Below are 6745 nucleotides of genomic sequence, written 5' to 3' on the forward strand. Positions count from 1 at the left end.
AGGTCTAATTTGTTCTATTTTGGTGTATTTCTGTGGTAGAACCATAGTTCTGTACCAACAGTAGCAACAAGCAGTTTTTCTGTACAGAATGAGATATTAATGAGTCATGGTGCGATGGCAGAGGCCTTCAGAGGTAGAGACACATGATTTGGTGTAGAGGAAGTCAGGCACATGATGGGGCACAGGTTTGGCACTGGAGACCCCACAGCTGTTAATAACTCATCCATGGTGAGTTAAAGAAATGCAGACTAGGAGCTGGAAAAAAATAGTTTTAGGGGTAACAAAGAGAACAAAGCAACAAAATTTAAGACAGATAAAAGTCACTGAGCACAGTACATTCAGAAGTAATACAGCAATGCAGACCAATTAGGAAAGAGCAAAGCTGTAAAAGTGTGTTAGCAAGCATGTAAGAATGATCCTAACTGGATCCTAGAGAAAGGAATAAGGAACCATCAACAAGAATGTCATATTCCTCTTGACAAAGGACTCCAAAAGCTGAAAATTGTAATGCCCTCTGACACACCACCTGAATGAAGCCAACAACCTTAGGACTCAAATGAGCAGGGGAATGGTGAGCAGGAGGAAGGGTATAAAAGAAGCACGCATATAACAGTTTTAACTGCATTATTAGTCATTATTCTTCTGTAACAATTAGATGTGGACTAATAATGATTAGACTCTTAAGATTTTACTTATATTAACAATAAATTCTTGATTGTATGTGTATGAAAGGTGTGCTTCCCTTTAGCCATAAACAATATTTTGAATGTAACACTGGGTCTGGTCCTGTTACCTACACAGATGCACGTGGTGAGATAAGATACCCTTTGTGGGCTCCAGGTGCCTTCCAAAACGTGCAGCTCTCTTGTAGTTTGACCATCATAGCTGTCAAACCCTGATTGATTTCTCAGATAGGCAAAGATCTCTCATACAACTTTAACAGTCTGCATCTAGGTAACTGAATTGAATCCCACCTCTCCACTGGCTATTGAAATGGGGGCTAAACAGCTATATTTTACTGTTTTAATCCCTGAGCTAAACTTCAGCTGGCAAATTCCTGTTTAGCTATGTACAACAGTATTATGGCAGTGAAGAAAAGTACTCACACATCTACTATTGCAAAATATATTTTAGCATTGTCTTTTATATTTTTCTAGACACTTTATAAAAGACACCAGTGAGCTAATAAAAGGTAACTAAGTGCATTTTTAAATAAAATTTAAAGGTTACATTGTTCCCAATGTAGCACCTGAGAAAACATAACAAAACCAACAATTCACAACAGTAAGCACTTAGGCATTTGAGAGATAATAGGAGTAGGATACACAAACATTGTATAAAAGGTTCTTAAAAACACCAATACTCACTGTATTACCTTGGAAAACTTTAAAGGAAATGAACATAATTTTCTCTGTATTTAGCTTTGTGTAAGGTTAACTGCATTTATACACAGTAAAATCATCTTAAGATATTTAGAAGGATATGCTACATAAATGCAATTAGTATGGGTAAGTCCTGTTAACAAGCTATGAAATAAGTTATATATAAAATACTAAATTTTAAACACTGTGTATTATTTCAGCAAGTGCAGCAATCTGAAGCACTACTTTTTTTTTCTTCCTAAGACAGCAGGAAATATTACTTTCCCTTTTTTCAATCTAGTATAACTTTTTCTTTTCACAATTACTTTATTTTTTTTCTTCCCACCATCTTGTTCCATTACTGATTGATTGTCTCATCAGTAATTTTGCAAGTATTTTAAATTATGATCTGAGTAATTATTTTAAATTATTTTGGCTCACATAGCTTAATTAATGGTACTCAAATGAATGCTTGAACTTTAATCTGTCTTTCATTCTTTTGTAGTCTGTAGCTAGCTCAAGAATTCATTACCTCTCCAAAATTACTAATTTATCATTTTAAAAAATACTTCTACAAGGAATGTTTTAAGGTATTTATTATCCACCTCTGCCCTCTAGTGGCCATGTCTTTTCTCATTCACCTCTTCAGAGGCAGTAAACCCCATAAAAAAACAATTTTAGAAATTAAATCCTTGTTGAGTTTAGCTTATTTTATCTCAGATTACAAAATTAAGGAACTGTTTTTGTGCAACTTGTCTTTAGACTAATGCTTTCAAAATCAAAAAAGCACTTTATAAACATCGAAATAATGTTATTTTTTATGTCCAGTATGATTTACAGCAGGTTTCAATTACATTGCAATGCAGTTTCACTGAATCCTTCTAAGGGATTTTCAGCTTTGAAGCACTCTACCATGGGAGATCAGACCCCAACTTAGAGCAATTTGCTTGAAATTCCTGTATTTTCTTCCTTAAAACAAACTCTAGAAGGAAAAAAAAAATAGAAAATACAAACAACACAAAACCAACACATTGTAGTATAGTAATTATTTTATTATAATAACTATAACAGTGTACTATAAGTTAAGCCCTTATATTTAGTTCTTTAAAAGAAACCAATTCCAAACTACTACCTTAACATTAGTGAGACTCTTCCCTACCTGCAGTGTCTTTTCCAGTAGGTTCTTGCTTCTAGGCTCAATGTCAATGAAAAGAGCCACTTCTTGGCTCGCAGTCAACTCTAAAAATCTTCTTTTGGCCCTAGAAAGTTTTCCTTTCCCACACCACTGTGGCCTGTCTGACAGTTCATTAATCCTCTCAGAATTTCTGTTTGGGATGCAGGTGGCAGCCTCAACTGCCTCATGTCTGTTAGCCCCATCTGCTCCAGGCTGATGACTTTTCTTTAAGTTCAGACTTCTCTTCAAGTTCAGTTGCTCTCAAAAGACAGGGGAAGCCTCCCCCATTCGGCAAGGCTCACCCAACTCTCTCACTTGCTCTTTAAAGGAGCACAAAATCATAAAATAATTCCAGATGGAAGGGAGCTCTAGAGACCATCAGTCCAAAGTCCAAGCTTTACTGATTAAAGCACAGCCTTAGCTCTCCTTCCTTAGCAAAGCAGGGCTGAAGCTGATGTACTTTCAGGGTCTCTGAGAAGAACTCCTAAATCTTCTTTCTGTTCAGTCCCGCTCTAGCAGTTTGCAGGCTCCTCAGCCCTTCCTGCAGCCGCTTCAGTGAGGGAGTGACTCACTGCCTGGCTGGAGTTTACCCGCATGAGGGTGGGGGCCACAACCATCCCAGACCAGTCCCAGGGTGGAGTCCAGCATTCCCTGAAACCTAGCACTGGGAAACTATGTCCTTTCACAGTGCTCAGTAGGGTAACGCCTTCTGATCTGCCCTTGCAGGTCACTCTGGTCAATGCCACTCAAGACTGTGTCCTGTGGTGCATTACCAATTGGGGTTGTACCAACCTTGGCAATCCCATTGCATCTCCAGCAGTGCTTTTAGACCCCCTGCCCTGACAATTTGACTGCCAAATTAGTTTTTGCTGCCTATGTTTGCTGGCATTCCCTGCAACAGTTAAACAAATACTCCATGGCTGCATAGGAGCTTCCCATGCAGAAAGAGCTTGAAGGGGTAGGTCCTCATTAATCAGGAAAGAGCAAACAGATACAGAATCTGTGACATGAACAGCAAATAGCGGCTGTGCTAACTATAGAGTTCCTGTTTGTCAGCCCTGTTTGCTGGCCTTCTCAATACAATGTAACTGAGGAGGGAAGGGTAGAAGACATTCTGTTGTGCAAGTCACTTTAATTTTTGCAGTGTCAGGTGTTCTGTTTGTATGACACTATATATATGATATTGCTCTAAACAGGCAACAGACAAGAGATGTTGCAGGTGTGGAACACAACAAAGATTTAAACACTGCTGCAAATAAAGGTCAAAGTGTGAGAAAGGATGCTGACAAGGGACTTCCTAAAACCCAACATAAGAAAAAGAAACTGAGTTTCCAGGCTGAAATCAAGCTAGGAGCAAAGGATCAGCCTGCAAGGACACAAGAGGCAAAAGACTGTTCTTGGTTTATTCCTGTCTCTTCTGAGTTTCCTCTACTTTTTAAAGTTACTTGTTGTACTATGTTTTAAAGTACAACTTTTTTTAAGGCACTTTTTGTCTTTTGAGGGTGCTTACCAAAACAACAACAAATTTTTGACAGATTCTTTTTAAAAGTCTGACCAAGTTAGGCTCCTACCATAACTCTCCTAGCAATTTGAACTTCTTCCAATAGCAGGAGTAATGAGCACTGTGTTTCAAATATGCTCTTATAGAGTAAATTCTGTACTTCAGATATGCCAGTTAGCTCTTTCTCAACTGATGTCAGCAAAAAGCTTCCCATTGGTGCAGGCAGACTACTCACTGTCACTACAGCTGTTCCATCACTACAGCTGTTTATTACATCCTAATTAAACTTTGTTCAGTGAAAAGTTTAATCTATACTTCTCAATCAGTTCTGTCACTTGTTAACATTTTAGGAGACCTTCACTGGGGGGATACAGACATTCCCATGTGGTGTCAGTTTCATTTTGTCTCTAAACTTTAGCATCTGCTCAATATTTTGACAGCAAGAATTTTTATGTTCTGCATTGCTTTTTCAGCACTTTCATTTCTGTGATCTAACAGCATACTGTGTGTTTTTAGACAATGTCAGACAACTTTCAGGCGGTTTTTCTTGTAGCTGCCTGATCTGCATTCCTGGTACATAGTTCCTAGGTTTGCAGCCTGGCACATCTTTTCATGTTTTGCTCATGCACGCCTTGTTAATACTATGTTTTCTCCTTCCAAATTGTAGCAGAAAGGCAATTCTAACACTGCCATGCCTTGTTCTGTCACTAATACAGAGAAGGGGTGGTCAAACTGTGGTGTAGCAGACTGCTGCACCACTACTAGAGCAATATCAGCAATTGCTTACCTCTGATTTATATAGTGTAAAATTTAACTATTTTTCTTCTTCCCAATGTTATTACCATTACTGGAATGCAGTGAAGTGTTGACTTTTGTATGCACTCCAGATCTATCACTTACTCTCTTCCTCACTGTTCTTCAGCTGATTGAATGAACCAAAGTCATGCTCAGGAATTTGATGCAAGAGATATATAAGGGTAGTAGATGTGGGGTTTTAAAAGACTTCAGTTCCTGTAAACTTTATCTCAAACTACTTTTCATATGTCTTTGAACCAGAGAGGAGTATGGATGCTGACAAACACTTAGTCACCTTGACTATTCACTCTTGCCCTTCTGCAAGACTCAAAGCCTGAAGAACTGTTGCTAAAGGCTTCTTTGCATCCAGCTTGTATAAGGTAAAATGCTTGATGAAATTATATGTTTTTCTAGTTCTTCTAAGACCAGTTCAAATATAAAATATAAGAATATTTTATATTTGAAGCTGGTACCTTCATGTTACTCAGTAGCTGTTAAATGTGACTTTACAAGCTACATTTGCAGTGATGTGAGGGATTTTCCTCTCTATAGGCTCTCTCTTCATTTTGCCAAGTATTCCAGATTGGTTTCCTTCTACACTGCTAGATTGCTCTCTCTGGGATGGACTGCTTGTGTCCACTCTACATAGCACTTTGCTTAGGTCTTCTCTGGATCCCACATGGTACACTTGTGGAATCTATGATAATTTATCATTACACTTGGTTTGGGGAGGAGCAGTAGTGCAAAAAAATGTAAATAGTTTGAAATCAGTGTCCCAAACCTGAGAGGTAGTACTTAAACAGTGTGAGCCTAAGGGTGTATGTTAATATGTGACACAAAGTTAACTAGGATTGTCTGAAGTGCAAGGTCTTCAAAACAGGGTTGGAGACCTGTATGGAGTAGAGGTAGCCAGTTGGGGTGGCTTTTCTGGATTAAGCTCTTAGGGAGTAGTTCCCAAAATTATGTTTGGAGAGTACTGGTTACTTTGCTGCAAAAGGGAGCCCCTGAGGAACTGAAATAGATGTTGTGGGGATGTTCAGGAGCCCATAGCCCTGGGAAGACCTGTGAAGTTAAGTTAATTAGGTATATTGCTGTACCAACACAGCCTTTACAATAACCCAGTACAACAGTCATATAAACAGCATAAAGCCACCATATATTAATATGAAGAAAGGATGTATAAGCGTTTCATCCTGTAAGTGGATGATATGATGGATGTCATTCTGGAGGATGGTAATGCTAACAGGAGGAGGCAGTCTGGGCACTAGTTTTGCTTACAAGCTCTGGTTTACATAATTGAAGAAATATAGATTTTAGTGTATCTTTCTTTAGTAATTAGCACTGCTAAATTAGTGAAGCTGACTGAATGAAATTTGTTTCATTTTGCCTTTTCCTTGAAAAAGTTTGCCAATAATAACTCTCTGTTGTTGTCAGGAATGAGATACGAAATCTAAATAGTTTGGTTTTAACCCCACCAGATGGCATTGTTGAGAAGCTTAATTGAATTCTGACAGCATAACATCATGTTAAATTGTGGTGACAATTAAAAAGGGAATAAGGGAGAGTGTAAAATAAAAGACTCATTATTATTCCTCTGAATTAGTAAAGTCTATCAATAAATAACTCTATTATAGTATAGAAGTTAGACTCAGAATCACAGAATCACAGAATCACAGAATGTTAGAGATTGGAAGGGACCTCGAAAGATCATCTAGTCCAATCCCCCTGCCGGAGCAGGAACACCTAGATCAGATCACACAGGAATGCATCCAGGCGGGCTTTGAATGTCTCCAGAGAAGGAGACTCCACAACCTCTCTGGGCAGCCTGTTCCAGTGCTCTGTCACCCTCACCGTGTACTTGTTTTTTCTCATATTCAAGTGGAACGTCCTATGTTCCAGCTTGAACCCATTGCC

Source organism: Pterocles gutturalis, unplaced genomic scaffold, assembly GCF_000699245.1.
Source record: "Pterocles gutturalis isolate BGI_N339 unplaced genomic scaffold, ASM69924v1 scaffold12313, whole genome shotgun sequence".
Classification (NCBI taxonomy): Eukaryota; Metazoa; Chordata; class Aves; order Pterocliformes; family Pteroclidae; genus Pterocles; species Pterocles gutturalis.